The sequence below is a fragment of the Protopterus annectens genome, chromosome 1.part0, assembly GCF_019279795.1.
Source record: "Protopterus annectens isolate FY-2018-M chromosome 1.part0, PAN1.0, whole genome shotgun sequence".
NCBI classification, from domain to species: Eukaryota; Metazoa; Chordata; order Ceratodontiformes; family Protopteridae; genus Protopterus; species Protopterus annectens.
The window spans coordinates 93903566-93924272 of NC_056725.1; positions in this window are offsets into that span (position 1 = coordinate 93903566).

Consider the following 20707-nt stretch of genomic DNA (forward strand, 5'->3'; position numbering starts at 1 on the left):
TGCAAGACTATGAGACATATCTTTTTAATATGTTACAGGATTCTGAGCAGTATGAATTGCTCTCCAAAAATGAGATGCATCTAGACTATTCTAAAATTAATTACACTTTAATGGACAACTTATTACAAGGAGTCATTAATGAGAAAGCTTATAATTATTTGCATGTCAACAAACCTAAGATACTGACAATTTTTGGGATCCCTAAAACACATAAAGGCCTGGAACCATTGAAATTCAGACCCATTGTGTCAGGTAAAGGAGGCATCCTCGAGCCTTTGGGAAAGTTTGTTGATCAGGTGCTGAAGAAGTTTGTGACAGCATTGGATTACATATTCAAAGATTCTTGGGGTTTCCTTAGGGGCATTCAAACACATTTTTTTCAATCCAATTTATTAATGGTAATCATAGACATTGTGGAGTTATTCCCTAGTATTCCACATCAGGTTGGTTTGGATTGGTTTAATGAAATTCTGGTTAAAGAGTCAGGTCTGAGTGCTAACATTATTAATTTATTGGTTGAATTTATGGAGATTATATTAAAAAATAACTTCATGTTTTTCAATGGCGAAATATATAAACAAAAAAAGGGAGTGGCCATGGGTACGCCATGTGCCCCTCTGTATGCTAATATAGTTTTGCAAAGATGGGAGCAAACATGCATTTTTTCCACCAAATGGGTGGAATGTATAAAACATTATACCAGGTTTCTAGATGACATAGGTTTATTGTGGAATGGAACGGAAGATCAATTTTTGGAATTTTTTGAATACATCAATTCCACTACTCCTTTCCTGTCCTTCACATACACTATTAGCAATGAAAAGATGAATTATCTTGATGTAACCTTACTCAAAGATTGTTTGAACAATAGGTTTACATCTAAATTGTACAGAAAACCCACTTTTTCTAACACATATCTACATTTTATGAGTGGACATCCATTTTATCAGAAAAAAGGTATAGTTAAAGGCCAAATGATAAGAGCTTCAAGAATGTCTAGTACTTTGGAATATTTTTTGGAAGAGTTGGCATTATTAAAAAGGATGTTCATAGAAAGAGGGTATCCCGAACCCCTGATAGATAGGTTAAGAAAAGTGGTTCTTGACAACAGGGAGAGTAGATATCCTCCTTTGTTAGGTTCAGATCAGGCCCATGAATTAGCATTTAGAAATGATGAAAGTGCAGGTTATTGTAACAACTACACACACACTTTTTCTAAGAACTCTCAACAAATAGAAGAAGTGATTTCTAAATTTTGGCCAGTTTTAACAGCCCATGAGGAGCTAAAAAAGCACATCCCAGAACATCCTAGATTTACCAGACATAGGGATACCAATATGAAAGAATTATTCGAAAGGAATCAACCCCAAGGGAGAATGAACAACAATAAAAATTTGAAGAAGGGTACGTACAAATGTGGGATGTGTAAACAGTGCACAGCTATCATAAATAAAAGTTCCTTATATATCCCCTCAAGGAAATTTTATTTTCAAGCCAATAGTTACACCAATTGTGGAACAAAAGGGGTGGTCTATCTGGGTTTTTGTACCAAATGCCTCAGTTTCTACATTGGTAAAACAGAAAGATCTTTAAGAAGGAGAATTTACGAGCATTTGTATGAGGTCTCTAGGAAAAAGGAAACCAGTGCTTTCTACAAACACTCCATTACATGTCCAGACATGCAAATTAATTTTATTGTATTAGAACAAATACGAGTGGATGGTAGAGGGGGAGATTGGGAGACAGGACTAGAATATAAAGAACTCCTTTGGCAGCTTAAGTTAGATGTTGCTAGTAGTCCAGGTTTGAATGACAACATTAATATAAGTAGTGTCCTGAAACTAAGAATGGCTAGATTATGAGCAAGAAATATATATAGTAGATGAATCATACTCAGAACCTGTCACAACATTAATTTTGATTTTTAAATATGTTATTATGCATTCATATTTATTCAACATTTATTACACACATTTTATATGGTTAGACATAGATTTATGAGAATTTATACATATATTTTTTATATTTATAATTATAAAACACTCGCATATTTTATCCTTCATATATATTTTATAACAGGAAGCTTAGATGGACAAGCAACTATTAGAGTAGTGAATGTTTTGTAGAACGAATATTTTAACATAAAGGTTTTGTTATAGGTATTTAGAAACACTTATAAAGTTTTCATCTTTACATAATTTTTATTAGAGGGTTTTATAATGAATTAGTTGGTATAGCCAGGTTAGTATGGTACATTAAGTATGTTATTAATTCATTATATAACTAAAAAACTTGTAACAATTTTTAAAATGATTACAGCTTTAAGATTTGATTATGCATTCAAGTCACATGATGGTTTGAGAGTTGCATATAAACGGATATAATTTATTGCATATTTCATCTTGATAAAGCTTGGTACTGAGCCAAGCGAAAGCGCTTGATTTGATATTGTTTTTATCGTGGAGGTGATTAAAAGTTATTTTTGCTAACATCCTATGGACTGGTTCCTCCTTCTGTGGATCTACTGTTTCACTACAGAGTACTTTATCAGAAACCCCCCACTATTTACTGCCCTGCTGACACCGTCCATTAACTGTTTATGCCTTTAAAAGCCGACAAAAATGTTGATATTTTCCTGTAAGTGCAACTACATGGAGCACATAAATCCCCACGCAGTACACAAAAATATGATCATCTCATCGATCAAACCCTGAAATTATGTGCTAGTGACATGGATGGTAACATTGTCCTCTCCAAATTTGTGGTCCATCCATTTGTCGAGCAGAAAAATAAGGTGAGTACGGTCTCAGAACCGATCGCTTGGAAAAGAGCCACTTATCCTGCTCAGAATGTGGTTGCATTAGACGGAATGTGGTTGCGATAATACGTAAGTACCTTGAGATATTATAAGTTTATAAAGTTAATTATCATTTACAAAGTATGGATTATGCAATCATTTTTGGAAATATAGTCAGGATAGTATAAGATGGTCATCCAGTAGATATTAATAGGGATTTCATCAGCATCACTTTCAAACTTTCAAACTTTCAAAAAAGACGTGAATAGGTTTTCTCTCTTTATTTATGAATTATTTATGTTTGTGAATAAATGTACTCTGCGTAAGCTGACTTTCATTATATTTTGAAATGTTATTTATGGTGCACGGTGGCCACGGTGGTGCAGCGGTTAGCCTTGTAGCCTCATACCAAAAGGTTCTCCGGTTTGACTCTCAACTGTGGTGTCTTCTGTGTGAAGTCTTCAAATTGGGTGTCGGTAAGAGTGTGCGTGCGAGTTTGTGGTACGAATGAACTATTGTGGCAGTGTAGCCACCCGGTGGCATAAACCTTGGATCAAGATGATTGTCACTATGCAAGTGACACCTCAACCCACCCCATATACAAAAGGGGATGAGGATGGATTTATTATATGTTTGATCTACCTCAAAGCAATTCCTGGTTCACATTATGGTTTGTCTGATAATTTAGCTGACATACAGTTTAGTCTGAAATATATAACTTAGGATATCTTGTATATAAATATATGTCACTACACAAGTGACACCTCGACCCCCATGTACAAGAGGGGATGAGGATGGATTTGTTATATGTATGATCTACCTCAAAGTAATTCCTGGTTCACATTATGGTTTGTTTTACTGGATACTTTAGCTGACATACAGTTTAGTCTGAATTATACAACGAACCCCCCATTAATCTTCCAAAACTTGCACGCTGATTGGTCAGCATGCACGCTGTAAATCAGAGTTATAGTAATGGAAAAAGGTCCAGTCGCCTGGACTTTTTCCATTACTATAACTTTTTTTTTTACAGCAACAGAGAACGCAAGATCTCAGTTGCTTTTTACACACCATCTCACTATGTTAAACTCATTTAACATAGCGAGACAGTTTTAAAAAAAGTAACGGAGATCTTCCTATCTTCGTTGCTTTTTTAAAGGTGTCTCACTATGTTAAATGGGTTTAACATAGTGAGACAGCTTTAAAAGCAAGAGATTCTCCGTTGCTTTTTTAAAGCTGTCTCGCTATGTTAAACTCCTTTAACCTAGCGAGACACTTTGTAAAAAGCAACGGAGATCTTGCTTTCTCCGTTGCTTCTGCTCACAGCTCTGATGTACTGTGTAAGCATATGCATGCGCAGTACATCAGAACTGCTGCAGAATACCAGACAGCTGCGGAAGGGCAGCAAGGAGGCATTATACAATGCCATTATTTAAGAAAAATAATTATTTTTTTTCTTAAATAATGTCATTGTATAATAGCAATAACCCACTTCTGGGTGTGGGTAATTCTGGATTTAGCCACGGTTGTCTTTGTTTGGCCACTCGGGCTTCGCCCTCGTGACCAAACCACACCAACCGTGGGGAAATCCAGCATTACCCACACCTAGACGTGGGTTATTGCTATAATATTTAACTTAGGATATCTTGTGTATAAATATATGCAAATGACTGCTTAGTATTTCATACTGACGGCAGGCTGTTTGAAATAGTAATAGTTTATATTGAATTAATTATATTACGCATCTTGTCATTTGAGTGTCTTAACTTTGATCTTTCTGACTTCATCTATCATTGAGGAACCCTGCGCATTAGTACTATGGATGTGTTTTGTCTTCAGAAGTAGCCCCAGTTCGCCACCTGGTGGCACTATCCTCAACAATTACAATTTAACTAGAAAGCAGAATAATCATAGCAACTGGAGAAGCTAGGGCCAAAAACATAACAGAAATAACTGGATGTTTACCAACACGCTCCTGCTACTCTTTTCAGTACATATATAGTAATCCTTCTTGTTAGCACTGAGTATAGCTTAATAAATTCCATAATTTATTTATTTCTAAAGTTTTATTGTGTCCTACCCATTGTGGTGAACTGAAACAGTTTAAACTGAATGTGAGTGACAGCTACATCTGGAAACAGAAGCAAAACAGAGCATGTGGTCCTGTGTAAAAAACAGAAGCAATACATTCTAAAAAGAAGGAGTCTGAAATGTAGGTTAGGCACAAGTCATCTTAACGGCTCAATCACAATGACAATAAATTTCAAATATAAAAAAATCCCCAAAGAAATACATTTACCGAAATGAAAGGCTTTTGGATTAATTCAGTGGAACTCCAGAGGTTTAATAAACATAGTGTGATTATTTATCACTGTTTTGCAGATGCTTGAGTTAAAAAAGCTAAGAAATCTATTTTCTCACACACATGCACACATAAAAGTACACACTCTCAAGCATACACAAGCATATGCATAACGATGCACAAGCAATACGGTAAGGATTTAAAAAAGCAGTTAGCAAGATGATTTCAGTTACACTTTCACCAGAATCAAGGGAAATGCAGCTGTTAAGTGAACTGAGTGCTGTAAACAAGACTGGCTTACTGGTAGAGCTCAGGAGTGGTTTCTTGTTGGTTTATTCATTTATTGGCCAGCTAAAGGGATACATCCAAAGTTTTCTGACACAACCCAGGAAAAGTAAGACACTTGTAAAGACGTACACCAGTATAGTGCAAAATATTGCAACTTACTCAAGGCACACCAAAGACGCTTTTACAAAATGACCAAACTCAGGCTACAGAACAAATAATAGTTCTGCGTCAGATTGCATCCCTACTTGGGGGGGTGGGAACCTACCAGAAGAAGCTCTTGTATTCAGTCTTTAAAAAAAGAGGATTTCTTATCCACAAGATAAAAATGATAGTTCTAGGATTTTTTTCTGATGTATGGCATTCACTCGTCAAATAATCAACCAGCAGCATTAAAAGTAGGAGGAAAGAGGCAAGTAATGAGAGATCTGATTAAGAAATATTTGAGGGAGTAGAGAGTTAATGACCAAAGAAAATGTAAATATGAGATGGTATTCAAATGATCATAAAAGCATTTGTTTATTAATGGAACTACCTTCCAGGGACAGAAAGTTACTTTAACTGCATACCATCCTTCTTATCTCTCAACCTTTCATCTCCAAAATGTGGAACCCTGTTTCTCATGATTTGGAATAAATGGGCAAAATGTTGATCACTTATCAACAGCTTACTGACAACATCAACTAGGAAGCTTACAAGAAGTTAAATGTGTTTTTTATACTTATACAGCATTATTTTGATGAATTCATATGATTCACGGTTATTTACCATGGATATTAGTTAAAGAAATCCTTAACACTGAATATATCAAAGGCCCTCTCAATGTGGAGCAACAAGGAACATGGAATTTTTAATACTCAAAATGAGGAATGTTCCTCATAATGAGGTACACTTGAGGCATGCCATACTCAGTGATTTTTAATTTTAGTAACATATTGTTTAGACAGTGAGTTCATAAGCAGTAATAGTTAAGTTATGTGGGGAGAGGCTGAGGCAGGCGTCAGTACCAAAGACCATGATCTTCATTTTCTTTAGTCTGATTAAAAGATGCCTGATGAAAGTCCAGTAGGATGCTAGGTTCACATCCTACATAAGAGAGCTACAGACAGTACTAGGCTACTTGTCAGACCTACAGATAATCATGGCATCACTGTAAACAACAGTGCTTATGTGAGAAAGCTCAGAGGAGAAAGATCTGAAAAATAAAATTAAAAGTGAAGAACAGATTTTCATGATGATGAAAACATGGAAGCTATTAGGAGAAGTTCTTGTATTTCAGACAACTAAGGTAGCAATATATCTTAATATAGTTTTGTCAAAACAACAAGATTGAAGTAAGTGGCTGGTAAAAAGACAATGTTCAACAAATTATAAAGGTCAATTGGTACTTGTATGTAATAGAGGGATAAAGATCTGACTATGACACAGATAACCTGAGTTCAAACAGTGACATGGATGCTAAAACAGTGAGGAAGGAGGAAGGCTGTTGTGAATAGATGAGGCTGGCTCACCCACCCTGGGCGAGTGAGTGCTGGTTTTCATTGGCCAGTCACCACCATATAAGTAGAAATTTACATGGCAACACAAAGCCAGAATTAATGATGTGGGTTTGGTAATTCCATGCCAGTGATGGTAGCCTTGGTGGAAGCATTACCACAGAGAGAGGGTGTAGGATTTCCAGCAGTGATGCAAATGTTCATGTCAGCCATGATGGGAAGATTTAAGGCCTTAACAGATATTCCCTTCTTGCTGAAATGGTGATGAAGGCACAAAACATCTCTATGAAAGCCTAGATAATAGCCCCTGCAGCTGGATCATGCCTTTATTCTGAGACTATCCAGTATAGGCAACATAGGCTGAAGACGGATAGGTGGAGGCTTGATGGTCAGTAGACAGAGAGGCAAACACTACATAGAGAATATATCAACAACCAGAGGACCTGTCAACTCCTGTTCCATCATTTTGTAGATTTCATGTGATGGAGTGCAAAGGAGCAGTAGCACTATTATGTCCATTTTTAACCATGTTGCATGTCACACTGTTATAGGTCATATACATCTAGGTGAGTTTTAGTACGGGTAGAAACAATTATCTCTGAGATATTTGAGATAAGAGGTAGTGAGATAGAGTGCTGATTAAAAATGGGCAAGGTCCTTCAGATGAGAAAATTTGATTACAACAACAAGTTTCCATTGGACTGCAGTGACAGCTTGTAGGTGTAATCTAAATGGTGAAATACAAAATAACTAAAGAATTTAAGGAGGGAGAGTTACAGGCAATCTGTTCTGTATTAGGTAGCTTTTAAGAAGTCTGTTGACCATTTGTAGTAGTATTATACCAAATGATGAACTGAATGATGTCCTGACCACATGATGCTGTTCTCTTAGGAAGTGAGTTACCAAGCTTAAGTCAGATAATGAAAATGACACAACTGTCGGCTTTCAGATGCCACTACTTAGGTGTCACTTTGATGGAGACATTATTTCAAATAAACTCCCTGCTTAAGACAATCCCCAGGATTTAGCAAGCTCTGCGCAGCGTGCAGGAATAGTGCAGGAGCTGCTGGAGGCAATATGGCCACCTTGAGATCCAGGAACAAGCTCCTGGGATGTGCATGAGCGCTCCTGAACTATACCTGCACGGACACAGCACCTGTATGCTAATTACCCCATTTGCAGGTGAAAACCATGCAAATGAGGTGAATTAGTGATCCAGGAAGCTGGCAGCCATCCGTGCAGGATTAGTGTAACCTGCAGAAATATACTCGGTTAGTAACCGAGTACATTTCTGCAAACTACAAAATGGAGCCATGACAGCTCAAAATAAAGGGTGTATATAATGTATATAATGTGGAAAGCCAATACATGGCCATTGGCATGGAAAACAGTTGCAAAATAAAATAAAATAACTTTTATTTTTTTGGGGCCGATTTTGGCCGTTTAAGCGTAGGGCAATGGTGCGTAAACGGGATCGGTTGGAAAATAAAAGTAAAAGCCTGAAAAAGGCTTTTTCTGCAAAATCACAATTTTAGCCATTATAGTCAATGGCAGGCAGAAAACAGCAAGGCCAGTGAATAGAGGTTGCTAAGAAGGAAGGCTCAGTGTCAGACTTGTAACTAAGCATTAGCAGGCAATTCCATACAAGTAAGGGGAATGATACTGAATCACAGATTTCCCCTCATGGCTAGCCTGCACCCAACCATGTAGGTGCAGGAAAACCATGGTGCAAGCCTAAGAGTTAGCTGACATCATAGAGGGATGTGTCAGGCATACTGTAAGCTTATTGGAGCTCTGTGGCTCAGGTTTGCCCTTAGCTTAGCAGAGCTAAGAAGGGGGTGTGTCTGAAGCTGCTAAGCACACTTTACATTGACTAAAAGTGTGTGCGCGCTGCACACCAGGTTTAAAAAAAAAAAAAAAAAGTAAACCAGGAAACGGCAGCCCTGTGCGCCTCAGGTCTTAAACAGGAAGGGAATGGGAAGGGAAAACAGCAGTAGGAAGGTAATCAAGGAGAACTAGCATAGCTGGCAGATGAAATGTGTCAGAATCAGCCAATTACACAGGTAGCAGTCCAGCCCAGCACAGCACAGTACTATAAACTATGCAAACACCTTTGCCTCTGTTTTTTCCCACAAACTCTACACCACTGGTGTACACAAACAGGGAAATTTTACCTAACAAAAGCAACAAAATGATAGGGGCTGCATTTGCTCTCATAAATCAACATGTGGAAGAGGCTGAGGGTGGTGAGGATGAGAATGCTGATGACCAACCAACAGTGAGGAGAAGCAGAAGAGTGTACAGACCCAGGGTAACCTACCAGGGGCTACATGAGCTGGAGACAGTAGAGCACTATAGGGTGGACAGGGACCTCCTACAGCAAATTGCTGAGCTGTGCCGGCCATGCCTCACACACAGAAACAACAGAGGGGAACCCATCACAGTGGATACCAAGGTATGTGTAAGCTTAAGAATACTAGCCACAGGTAACTTCCAAAGGCCAACTGGGGATATCATGGGGATCTCACAGGCATCAGCATCCAGGGTACTCCACCAGTTCCTTGATGCCATGTCAGCACATGCCGGTGAGCACATATATTTCCTCAACACCCATGAGGCGTTGACCAGTAATATGTGTCTCTTCCACCAAATAGCAGAATACCCTGAGGTAGTGAGTGCTATAGACTACACGCACATACACATCAAAGCACCACCTGGCAAGCAGGGTAAAGTCTACATAAACTGCAAGGGCTTCCCCTCCATTAACTGCCAGGTCATGTGCAATGCCCAGGGCATTATAATGAATGTGTGTGCTGCCAGCCCTGGAAGCTATCACGACCCCACCATCTGGTATATGATGCAGCTGTACCAGATATTTGCAAATGGGGACATCCCATATGGCCACCTAGTGGGGGATGCTGGTTATGCACTGGAGCCATGGGTGATGACATCCATCAGAAATGAACACACGCCAGAAGAAGAACTACATAATAAGGCACATGCACAGACCAAAATCATAATAGAGCGTGTGTTTGGGATGCTCAACTCATGGTTCCGGTACCTGGACATATCTGGTGGAGCCTTGCATTACTCATCAGCTACATGCACCCAAATTGTCATCGTATGTACCATGCTACACAATATGATCCTGCAGAAACAGCTGCAGCAGGAACAGCATGAGGCAGGGCCACACAGCCCCCCACCATTGCCAAGGCCTGCACAGCCACAGAGTGACTTGGAGGAGGAACAACCTGAGCCTTCCCCAGTAGGCAGAAGGAGGCATGCCCAGTATGCCCGGGCCTTGGCAAAGAGGCTACGCATAGCACATACACTGACACGGTAGGAACCCAGAAAATGACATCTCACTCAGACTCGCACATACAGTAAAAGGGAAGCCAAACATGACACTACCTATGCTTAACCATGTATAGGGACTGGTACTATGTGCATCCGACATAGTCAGCCCTCCAGCACCATCCTCAATACTGGCACAGCCACAAGGTAAGTCACACTCACTATCAATTGCTGAATGGAGTAGACTTTTCTGCTACCTGTATCTATGGCATGGATGTGAGCATGTTAAGGAATCAGGTGGCTGAATGGGATGCCAGCAGATAGTAGACACCTATATCGGCAGCATGAAATCCTTAAAAAATACTGGTGTCAACATAGTAGGCAGTACTAGACAAGGTGACAAAACCCACTGCAGGACATGTGGTGGGCCAAATGTGCGTCCATAGGACACACACATGCATGTCAGTGAAGCTCACATACCCAACAACAGTCTCAGCCATCAGGACAGGTGTAGACAAACACCAAGAAAGGCTGTGCTAAGGCCTCTGATTGATGGCTATGGAGAACAGCCCCCCTCCAAACCTACACCAACAGACTACAACAGGTCAGGCAGTGGGATATTAGTACTGAAGGGTAAGAAGTCTGAAACTGAAATGTAGGTCAATAAAACCTACGAACTGTAGTACACTGATATGTCTCTAGTCTGCATGATAGGTCAGAATACAGAATGAAATGGAGTACCTGAAATACCAGTACAGTCATAGCAAATGTGTACAGTTGTCAGGTGTGCCTCCCCCAACACACAATCCTATGTAGAAATGCAGTAACATGTATGTGTAGGTATAATAAGAGTGGAGCACAGATTACTTGAGCTGGCCAAAGTAGCAGAATGGATTGTAGCACGTGTACAATATGCAGGGATGTGTGTGTTAGGTTGGTGTGTTGTATATTGTGTAAAAGTGGTCAGCATGTAGGCATGGTGGGTTGTGACCTGGTGGCCAGTGGCCAGTACTGCTGATGACATGGCCAAGTTCTCACAACTGCAGTGCCAAACACAATGCATCCCAGCAAGACACAATCCAACAGTAATTCAGACTAATTGTTTGGATGTAATATCTGTCACCATCTAAAAGATGGACATGGCATGAATGTTGGCCCAGACATACAAACAGTACACAGGTGGAAGTACCCTAGACAGAGAGTGTATAAAATGTTACTGTCAAATGGACACACCTTTGGAAGTGTACATACAGGTTAGCAGCACATTTGTTGGATGTGTAGTATGGAATACTGATGTCGTCTGGGCAAACATTGGCAGACCAGGTATGAAGTACTGAGAAACTGCTGATGTCCCTGCACAAGCCAGCATAAGTGGAATGCCCCACTTATATCTGCAAGTCAGCTGCAAATAGCTTCCATAGCACACATGCACCCAGCTCACCCCACCATCATCCACAGATACCTCATAGGTCTTATCCCTGCTGTTGGGAATAAGTACAATATGACCCCCACCTCTGTATGGGAAAAGCCACATAATGCAGCATGCTGAAGAGGTGTCCCATGCAAGTGTGCCCCTAGCTGTAAGCAGCAACCTACCAGCATCCACACCACTGGATCAATAAGGACAGAAACTATTGACATTAACACCTTGCACACATATCCTGTCACCCCAGGGGAATATAGTGGCTTGCAGCCTGGGACTGTAGGAGTGACACAGTGCTCCGACCTACTACAGATGGCCTGCATCACTACCAAATGCCCTACAGTCCTTTGTCAAAGGCCTGTGTCTCACCTGTACTGCCAATGTATGTTATCTCTTGGACTTCCAAATAACAACATAACATAGTCCACAGAACCCAAATGCAAGGCCATGTTGACAAATCCCAGTAGCATGTCCACCATGTCCTACTGCATGAACTGTGGACCAACTCCTAAATACTGCTGGGATGAAGTGATAACTATAGGGATACTTATCAGATAACATTTGCATAATGTTCGGAAGAGGATAGAATAATGGGGGGGGTAGAAGCATGGATGCTATGGAGTGTGTGAAATCAGAAACTTAGCTGTGTGCACATACTATCCCTGCCTGCAAACACAGGAATGGGTGCCCACAAACCTGCTCGTAAACCGCAATGTGAAGGGGTAATGACCAGAAATATGAACCCTGCCTCTGGGTAACCTGTGTGAATCTGTACAGCTGTGAGGTATGGCCACAGCAGGATATGGCCATACTGTCAAGTTGATAGATGTACAACCATGGGAGCCACAGCCACCACTGTACCAAGGTGCTGAACCATTTACACAGACCCATCAGCAAGTGTCTGTAGCTCCTCCTCCAGAATGGCATAATTGTGCAAGAATATGTAGGCTGCAGACCACAATACTGGACACAGCTTCATTCATCCTGTGTTCCCCAGAAAATTACTGCAAGCAAATATGTATACCTGACAGTAGCTGATGACATAAAACATCACAGTGTATAACAGTACATATGTCTGAATATCTCTGCTAACACCAAAACCATGTAGCAGAAGCAGCACAGGCACAATTAGTTACAGTACCCCACTATCATTTGCCCTTTGTGACCCCATATTGTCAACCGATCTACAGATACCCTGCAGAAACAGGTTGCTAGCTGTAGGTGTAGAACACAAAAGCCTGAACTGGAGTACAACCTAGCTGGAAAGGATTCACAAATTCAATATAGAAGGTCATACTGGGCATGCTCCCACACTTAGAGAAACAAAGCCCATGTCTGACAACAAAATACTGAAAGGTCATACTGGGCATGCTCCCACACTTAAAATGAAGCTCATGACAGTGGACTATACATATCTGACAGTTGCAGATGTTTTGTGCACACACTCCACATTGCACACCAGTCATGCTTTGCACACATGTCGGACAGGAATACACACATATATCCAAGGACAATACACTATAATAGGCCAAAATTACACATACATAGATATGTGCAAGAGAGTGACAGATAATGACAAAGAGCTTCCCATCATGAGGCCTGTCCCTCCCAGCACACATCCAATTGGCTAAAGCCACATGATGTGCAAATGTCAATCACTGTAGACATTTGCTTCTGGTATCTCTCAGCACTATAGTGTCTGTGGTGCTTGTGATTAATGTGTAACATGACTGTACAAGTCATTATTCATCTAGCAGTTGTATGCATGTCCTTGTTAAATGTAAACCTGTGTGTGATTGAGTGTTGTGTGTGTGTGCTTCCAGATGAATGGTTTATGGCCCATTCACACACACTGCACTCCCCATTACCCTACTTTGGCAAGCCTGCTGATGTCATTCACCTTAAAATACAGCTTTGGGGAAGGAGTAGCACTATAAGCTCAATGGCGTGTGCTATAACTGCATAATGCCATAGGGTGATGCACTAGCTAGGTAGGAGTTCTAATCCCAGACATGGCAACTGTGAGACTGTGTGTGTGTTTGGTTGTGTGTGGGTGTGTAGGGATCAATGCTTTTGTGGCCATTCACAGTCACTACACTTCCCATTGCCCTACTTTGGCAAGCCTGCTGATGTCATTCACCATGAAATACACCTTTGGTGAAGGAGCAATTGTATAAGCTCTGTGGCACATGCTGTAACTGGGTAATGCTATAGTGTGATGTGCTAGTTAGGTCGGAGTTCTAATCAAAGACATGGCAACTGTGAAACTCTATGTGTTTGTCTGTGTACGGAGTAATGCTTTTGAGGCCATTCACAGTCACTACACTTCCCATTGCCCTACTTTGGCAAGCCTGCTAATGTCATTCACCTTGAAATACACCTTTGCTGAAGAAGTAGCTCTATAAACTCTGTGGTGCATGCTATAACTGCATAATGCTAGAGTGTGATGTACTAGTGAGGTAGGAGTTCTAATTTCAGACATGGCAACTGTGTGTTTGGTTGTGTGTGTAGGGATCAATGCTATTGTGGCCATTCACAGTCACTAGGCACTCCTAAAAATGGAGAACATCAATATCTTTGCATTAACTGAGACCTGGTTTAAGGCTCCAGAGAGCACCCCTGCAATACCAGACTACAACTCTTACCACACTTTTCGGCCACCAAACCAGGACCAAAACACTAAAGGTGGGGGAATGTCCATATTCACCAAGGATATTCACACCACCAAGCGAGTTGCCCAACACAATGCATTTGAAATTCTCCCAGTGCAACTAACACTATGTAAGACTGCAATCCAAAATGAAGCTTGCTACAGATCCCCCACCATGCCCCAAGACTCTCACTACACCTTTCTAAACATACTAGAAAATATTAAGATACAACCAAACACCCTAATACTGAGTGATTTCAACTATCCCAACATTAACTGAGAAAACTACTCGTATGCCAACACCTTTGCTCAACGGTTCTTGGAGTTCATAAATTCCAATGTCCTGGATCAATTAATCCATAGTCCTACCAGAGGCTCCAATATCCTAGACCTGGTCATTACCAACATGGGAAATCGATGCTCCACACCTATGGTCACCACCTCGTGGGTCAGGTAGGACCATAAGCTAATCACCCTTGACATCCTCATCCCTCCCCCACCCCCCAGTAAGGAAACCTCCGTAAAACACTTCTCCAAAGCCAACTTCATGCTACTCAAGTCAGAAGTGAAAACTTCACGACACTCATGCAGACGGAAACTGAAACTTCAGCTGCTGAATCCTACACTAAGGCACTGCACGAGCACATCCACTTGTGCATGAATTATGCCATCCCAAATAGAACCAAGATGCGCTCCTCCAAAAAAAGGAAGCCAATCTGATGGTCCCCTGATATAAACAAACTTTACAACAAAAGGAAAAAACTGTTGCAGAAAAGGGGGAAATCCCAAGATGCAAAAAACTCCCTTACCAGCCCCAGTAAGAAGCTGAGATCCCTCATAAAATCCTCCAAAGCTAGTTATGAAAATACAATTGCCAAAGATTCCAAAGACAACCACAAGGCATTCTATAGCTATGTCAGTAATCTAAATGGCAATGCTCAGATCTGCTCTGAGCTACAACAGAATGACATTAAATATACTGGTCCCAAATATATTGCCGATATCCTGGCAGATCGATTCAGTGCCAACTTCACCCCATCTCACCCCATAAAGGGCCCATCTCAATACCAAAACATTGCCAGATTCTGGTAAAAATGGCCACACAGGTAAAAATCACACTCTCCAAAGCTAAGAATACAGCATCCATGGGACCAGATAACATCCCGGGTTGTGTACCACATGAACTACAAAATGAGCGGGCACCTCATCTAAGTGCCATGTTTAATCATAGCCTCATCTCAGGCTTCATGCTCACTGAGTGGTGTACAGGTGCAGTTATCCCACTCCACAAGGGGGGATCCACCTTGGATCCTGGGAACTACCACCCCATCAGTCTGACGAGCCTGATCTGCCAGACCATGGAATGTATTATCATGGAACTTATAAACAAAGACATTGGCAACCTTAAAACACTAAGCCCCACCTAGTTTGGGTTTGTGAAGGGCCGAGCTTGTCTCCTGAACCTGATTGACTTCTTCAAATCCATCTCCAGAGCTGTGGATGAGAGTAAGGCAGTCCCCACAGCCAATCTGGACTTTGCCAAGGCCTTTGACACCACCCCCCAGTCTGGAATCATAGATAAACTTCTTAAGCTGGGCATTAATCCCTATGTTACTTGATGGGTTGCCAACTGACGTACTGACAGAATACACACTGTAAAAGTAGCCAACTCCAAATCCAGCTCCAGACAAATGACAAGTGGAGTACCTCAGGGTTCTTTCCTGGGACCACTCTTGTTTGGCATCTACTTCTCTGAAGTACAGGCCAACACTAAGGGACTCTGGCTAACAAAGTTTGCAGATGACTGCAAACTGGGAGCCATTACTGAATCCCCAAATGATGTGGATATTCTACAAAAGGGCCTTACAGAAAGAGATGCTTGGTTCTAGAGCCATGGGCTCAAGCTCACTGCCAATAAATGTATAATTATCAGCTTTGGGAAGAAACATGTACCCGTGAATTACCACATAGGTGGCAGTGCACTAAACACCGAAAGTGTGGTAAGAGACTTAGGGACACAAGTGGACAGTGGTCTCATCTTTGATAACCACCTCGCCACAACAGTCAGGAAATCCTTCTATGTGGCACACCTCATCACTAAGGGATTTTCATCCAGAAAAAGGAGGTCATTGTCCCACTGTACTCATCTCTCAGTAGACCCATTATAGAATACAATGCCCCATTTGGTATGTGCCTCTCAAGACATCTGCAACAACTAGAAAGGCAGCAGAAATACCTTACTAAAAGAATCACAGGCCTAAAGCAGATGCCCTATGCTGACCGTGTACAAAAACTCCAGTTATACTCTGTCACATATCGTCTACTCAGACACATTCTCTGCTTAACATACAAGGCCATGTCAAACCCAGAGCTGCTGGACATGCTACACTTAAAGAAATCCCAATCCCTCAGAGCCACACACTCCAGTGATCTAAACCTTGTCATCACAATGAACAAAACATGCTGGAGGGATAGGTTCCTGACCCAGAGACTCTCCAGACTCTGGAACAGACTGCCCATACATGTCAAGCAGAGCACCTCTTTGGCCCTGTTCAAAAGAAACCTTGACAATTGGATGGGAGATAGGAAATTCACCCTGGGGATCATGTCAGTCACCCTGCTAGACAGGGGTCCAGGGAAGTAAATACTGTAGGAAGAAATATCCAGGGAATTGTTATAGCTAGGCTTGCATAGGCCCTAGGGCCAATAGCCTAGTACCCACCTATGAACCTAAGAACCTATGAACTACACTTTCCATTGCCCTACTTTGGTAAGCCTGCTGATGTCATTCACCTTGAAATACACCTTTGGGGAAGGAGTAGCCCTATAAGATATGTGGCACGTGCTATAACTGTGTAATGCTATAGTGTGATGTACTAGTTAGGTAGTAGTTCTAATCACAGACAAGAAAACTGTGTGTGTGTGTGTTTGTGTGTCTGTGTAGGGATCAATGCTTTTGTGGCCATTCACAGTCATTACACTTTCCATTGCCAGACTTTGGCAAGCCTGCTGATGTCATTCACTTTGAAATACACATTTAGGGGGAGGCATAGCCCTGTAATCTCTGTGGAGCATGCTATAACTGCATAATGCTGTAGTGTGATGTACTAGTTAGGTAAGAGGTCTAATTGTGGACATGGCAACTGTGAAACTCTTTGTGTGTTTGTTTGTCTGTGTAGGGATCAATGCTTTTGAGGCCATTCACAGTCAAATCACTTTCCATTGCCCTACTTTGGCAAGCCTGCTGATGTCATTCACTTTGAAATACACCTTTGGGGAAGGAGTAGCCCTGTAAGCTCCATGGCACGTGCTATGACTCCGTAATGCTATAGTGTGATGTACTAGTTAGGTAGGAGATCTAATCCCAGACATAGCACCTGTGAGACTCTGTGTGTGTGTTTGTCATCAGTATCCTGTGTGGAGGTAGCTGTGATTGTGTAATAACAGGACTCATTGTGGGGTGGGTTTGGCATATTTCTTACATGGAGGATTTATTATATATCACAATGTCCACCTTACAAGGACAACAGATGTCAAACAGCAGAGATGCTGGTGTAGACCATCTATACCCCTACATGTGACATTATGGATTAGGGAACAATATAGGCAGCACTTGTATTACCCAGAGAACACTCTCCACCCATGTCGCATACATAAACACACTTGGCTAGGCAACAACCACTATGTTGATAGTTCCCTGCATATTGCCCACATATAGTAACCATGGTGTGATTGCAGTGGACTACAGAGGACATGGCACCCTGTTCCATCCCTACAATAGGGAAATAATTGCATACAGTGGTCCTTTGCTGTGTTCCCCACTGGTTACCTGCAACAACTGTAGAGTCAGCAAATGTAACCCACAAAGAAAATACCATGCCTTATACACATGCCCTGTATGAACAGATGCCACTAACACCAGTGAATACCTGTATCATGCTGTCAATGTAGGTGCAGGATCAACCTGAGTTCCATTGCCAGTTCTCACCACATGAGGTCAGGAATGCCACATCAGATGATAACAATCTGTCCACACAACATGCCCCAGACACCCCAGGTACACTTCCACATGTCACACATGCATGTGAGGCATATGCACATCTCAGACACCGTCCATGTTATGGAATATAGAACACATACATGGCAAGCATTGCACAGCAATGGCCACCCACAATAGTAGCCCAGATGACTGGATGGTGAATACAGTACCCACCTGTGTGGGACAGTCCAGAGACTACACCCCTGAGCTACACTGCAGACCATTGTCATGTGGCTTGATGTCAAGGTATACCCTTTGCCTAGCCTTGTACAGCCTTCTGGCACAGTCAACCACTACACACCTGTGAAGCAATGAACCCATGCATGTCAGTACTGGCAAACCTGTGTCTGTGTAGAGATCAATGATTTGGAAGCCATTTACACTCACTACATCTCCCATTGCCCTACTGAAGCATGTCTTCTGATGTCAGTCACCTTAACATACCCTTTGCCCATATAACCTCTGATAACTCTCTCTGAGCCTGATAACCTCTGTGGTGCATGTGATACCTGAGTAATACTGTAGTGTAGCAAACAAGTAATTCAGGAAGTCTAAGACTGACCCTGCCAACTGTGATAATGTATGTGAGTCCCTGAGAGAGTGTGGCTGTGTCATCCTTGACACCTGCTATTGTGGACAGGCACATGTACTACACCTACCTTATCCCTCCTTTATCACTGTTGCTGATGTCACTCACCTTCAAATATACCTTTGGACAGCTCTCCAACATGTAAGCTCTGTGGTGCATGCAATAACTGCATAAAAATATAACAGCAATACATAGTCAGGCAGGGGTCTGAAACCCCATACTGGTAAGTGTGTGACACAAACATGCTTAGCTTTTACTCTCCTACTCCCTTCCTTTCTTACTTTGTCTCTGTCTGTCTCTCTCACTCCCTCTCTGGTGGATGTGGAGAAGTACACCTGCTTTGCTTATGGGGTCTATATTAGAACCTCGAAAGCCCGTTTAAGCGACTACGTAAATGTCGACACATATTGAGCAAACTGTGAGTACACCAAATGCCCAAAACTGCGAAATTCAAAATCTCAAATCAGCATAGTTGGCCCTTCTGCGGTATAGCTCCGTAAGGTAAGTGTGCGATAGTTACGGACCTTAGGGTTAGGGTGTGGGTTAAGGTAAGTGCATAGAAGTAATGTATGTAAGGTTTAGTGTAGGGTTAAAAGTAGGGTTTTGTTAAGTGTATGTGTGTGGATTATTTATTTTGTTTGGATATACCTCATTAAGGTAAGTGTGCAATAGTTACAGACCTTAGGGTTAGGGTGCGGGTTAAGGTAAGTGCATAGATAGTAATGTATGTAAGGTTTAGAGTAGGGTTAGAAGTAGGGTTTTGGTTAGTGTATGTATGTGGTTTATTTATTTTGTTTGGGTGGGTAGTATGTAGTGAGTGGTGGGGTTGGCCAACTATGCCGGTTCAAGATTTTGAATTTCGCAGTTTCGAGCGTTCAGTGTACTCGTGGTTCGCGCAATATGTGCCGACATTTACATATTCACTTAAATGGGCTTTCGCGGTTCTAATATAGACCCTTGCTTAGGCAGCAGCTTGTGTTTTGTAAGTGATGCTCATGATCACCTGATGGCCTGTGCACGAATTTCAGTCCCCCACTAGCTGATTGCATGTGGAACAGCTGTGGTAACATTCCCATAGCCAATTGCATGGAAACACACTCCTATAACTAGGAACATCATGTAGGTGTTGGCCCTTTTCATTCACTGTGAGCAGGACTTCATGTTGGTGTTTGGCAAACAGCAGAACAGAGGGTAGTGGGATACACCTCTTACAACATACACTGTGGAGACAGGCCAACAAACAGGAGGGGGATGTTCCAGACATGAGTACGGAATGTAAGCCTTACTCTTCTACATTTGAAGTAATGTTGGTTTAACAGGGTTTGTGTGGATATGGCTGGTCTACATGATTTAATACCTGTCATTACAGTGTTATGTGGTTGAGGAAACGCCCACCTGTAGGGCTATCTGCAGACTGGCCAATGTTTGGAGTCTTACATGTGGTGTGTTACTCACACATTTCCTATCTTTAGAAATGCAGTAGCATACTCTGAGGATTGCAGTCAGTTCATGGTGACAGCCATGTGAGTTACTGACTTCATATCCCTCTGAAGACATATGTCACAACAAACCCTGTTACACCAGTAAATGTATGAGGTTGCCACACCAACATGTCAATATTGGCCCTGTGTTTGTGCCTCCAGCCACAACTCCCTCAACCTTTGTACATATGACATGCAGTAAGAGGTGCATATGTTCAGTACACCATTACTTATTGACATCATACCTGATAACAAACCAGTGAGATATTAGACTGCTAGACATGTTATGTATAGTAGAGATTATATATGAGGAAAAAACCTGGACATTTTGTTGTAGTGTGTACATTAGTG